We start from the raw sequence: 3,183 nt of genomic DNA on the forward strand, positions 1-3,183 counted from the left end.
GGCAAGTCGAACGGATCAACCAAGTCTTGACCTCCTACCTGCGGAACTTCTCTAACGCTCATCATGACAATTGGGTCGATCTTCTTCCATGGGCAGAGTTTGCGCATAACTATCACTCCAATGAATCTACCACCAGGTATCCGTTTTTGTGGGCTCCGGTCAGAATCCAGGTGTGCCTCTTCCATTATCTTCCTCCTCCGGCGTACCCGCCGCCGATGTCCTCTCCCAAGAGTTTTCCCAGGTCTGGAGGAAGACCAAAGAGGCTCTTATACAAGCCGTGGCCGGGATGAAAAAACATGCCGACAAGAGGCGGAGGGATCTCCCACCATACCATCCAGGAGACAAAGTCAGGCTGTCGTCCAAGCACATCCGCTTGAAAATCCCTTCATATAAATTGGGCCTCCGGTACATGGGTCCCTTCGAGGTTCTTGGACGCATCAACAATACGGCCTACAGATTGAGGCTGCCTGCTTCACTCCGGGTCCATAACGTCTTCCATATCTCGCTCCTGAAACCGGTCATCCTCAATCAGTTCTGTCCTGCGCCTCCCGTTGTTCCTCAGCCAGTAGGGGACGATGATGTCTTCAAAGTGAGGGATATTTTGGCCATGAAAAAGGTTAGGGGAAAGACCTTTTTTCTCATCGATTGGAGAGGGTTCGGGCCTGAGGAGAGGTCTTGGGAATCGCGAGAGAATGTTGATGCTCCTCACATCATGGACAGATTCTTGGCCAATCTCAGAAGGAGGAGACGTAAAGGGGGGGTACTGTCATGACTGCGCCGCCGTTGCCTATGACTGCTCTGTGCACACAGGACCTGTGATGAGGTTACAGGAGGGGAGGAGTCAGGGGTCACATGATCAGGGGCCTCAGAGTGTTCAGGACTCAGTGTGCTGGAGCGCTCCCGATAATCAGCTGAGTGTGTAGCGCTGTGTGATAGTCACAGCACCTACATGGAGGGCGACACATGCAGCTGATTATCCGGAGCTCTCCAGGGATCCGGGGTCCCGATGCAGCTATTCGCTAAGCGGTATTAGCCAATAACAACTTCTCTGACGATAATCGCTCATCTCTAGTTATAACAGCTCAAAGAAATTCACCGAACTTTTCATTAAGTTTAACAGCAAGGCCCTATTAAATATTGAGCACCAGCGGGACGAACCTCTAAGATGACACATGTCCTTTGTATTTTAGGCAAAAATAATAATAAATAAATATATATATATACACTATATAGACTTTTTTACAATTTCATAATTGCAAAAAGGAAAGAGGGATGATGCAAAATTTTGGGCACCCTTGGAGATTTGTGTACTGAGATAATTTTGACCAAGATTTCACACCTTAATTAGCTTGTTAGGGTTATGGTGAGATCACACGGTGACCAGGAGCTACAGTCTGAGGAAAGGGCTAAAAAGCCTTCACTAGACCCCTGTACAGCTGTATAATGAGGCCCAGGCTTTATAGTGAAGGGACAGGAGTGAGGGCCTGTTCCCAGGAGCTACAGACTGAAGAAAGGGCTAAAAAGTCTTCACTAGACCCCTGTACAGCTGTATAATGAGGCCCAGGCTTTATAGTGAAGGGACAGGAGTGAGGGCCTGTGCCCAGGAGCTACAGTCTGAGGAAAGGGCTAAAAAGCCTTCACTAGACCCCTGTACAGCTGTATAATGAGGTCCAGGCTTTATAGTGAAGGGACAGGAGTGAGGGCCTGTGCCCAGGAGCTACAGTCTGAGGAAAGGGCTAAAAAGTCTTCACTAGACCCCTGTACAGCTGTATAATGAGGCCCAGGCTTTATAGTGAAGGGACAGGAGTGAGGGCCTGTACCCAGGAGCTACAGTCTGAGGAAAGGGCTAAAAGGCCTTCACTAGACCCCTGTACAGCTGTATAATGAGGTCCAGGCTTTATAGTGAGGGGACAGGAGTGAGGGCCTGTTCCCAGGAGCTACAGTCTGAGGAAAGGGCTAAAAAGCCTTCACTAGACCCCTGTACAGCTGTATAATGAGGCCCAGGCTTTATAGTGAAGGGACAGGAGTGAGGGCCTGTTCCCAGGAGCTACAGTCTGAGGAAAGGGCTAAAAGGCCTTCACTAGACCCCTGTACAGCTGTATAATGAGGCCCAGGCTTTATAGTGAAGGGACAGGAGTGAGGGCCTGTACCCAGGAGCTACAGTCTGAGGAAAGGGCTAAAAAGCCTTCACTAGACCCCTGTACAGCTGTATAATGAGGCCCAGGCTTTATAGTGAAGGGACAGGAGTGAGGGCCTGTTCCCAGGAGCTACAGTCTGAGGAAAGGGCTAAAAAGCCTTCACTAGACCCCTGTACAGCTGTATAATGAGGCCCAGGCTTTACAGTGAAGGGACAGGAGTGAGGGCCTGTTCCCAGGAGCTACAGTCTGAGGAAAGGGCTAAAAAGCCTTCACTAGACCCCTGTACAGCTGTATAATGAGGCCCAGGCTTTATAGTGAAGGGACAGGAGGGAGAAAACTGGGGAAAGGAGCCAGAAGAGCCGGACTGCCCATCACTAACCTGCAGAGCCGCACTCCACATATATGGCTGCTCTGTGCACAGGACCTGTGATGAGGTCACAGGAGGGGAGGAGTCAGGGGTCACATGATCTCCGGAGTGCAGACCTCCATGGAGCCTTCTCCTCAGTCAGTGACATTCCCGCCATTATTCGCCCCTCACTACTGGCACAATTACCCCGCGCCGCCTTCTCTACACAGTGTTATGTGTGGAATGTAACGTGTGATTTCTCTGGAGGGAAATAGACCCCACACAGGAGGGAATTATCACCAGTTACCGGCCGTCTACTATATGGCGGCATATGATTGTGCTATCGACTCCGCACCAGGAGCTAAAATGCCCAAATCTCTAATGTAACCGCTATAAGAGAAGATAGAACAAATTTCCCCTAAACTCACACAGCGGAGGAGGCCTCACTTGGAGCAATGTGACTCGCGCACAGAAAATCTATTCCCGGTTCTGTGATAAGTTATCGGCCGACAGGAAGAAGAAAGGTCTGAATTACAGCCCAGACTGGAGGAGAAACTGCAGGAGTGAGAATTGGCCAATCAGCGCTCTTCACCCCTATACTTATCTACACAAATACAAGATATGAAATGACAATTAGACGCCATTCTCACCACCAGAACGGAGAGACGCTAACTTGGAGTAAAGCCGCGTTTTATCACC

The sequence above is a fragment of the Dendrobates tinctorius genome, unplaced genomic scaffold (assembly GCF_039654945.1).
Source record: "Dendrobates tinctorius isolate UK_male_01 unplaced genomic scaffold, ASM3965494v1 ptg000470l, whole genome shotgun sequence".
NCBI lineage: Eukaryota > Metazoa > Chordata > Amphibia > Anura > Dendrobatidae > Dendrobates > Dendrobates tinctorius.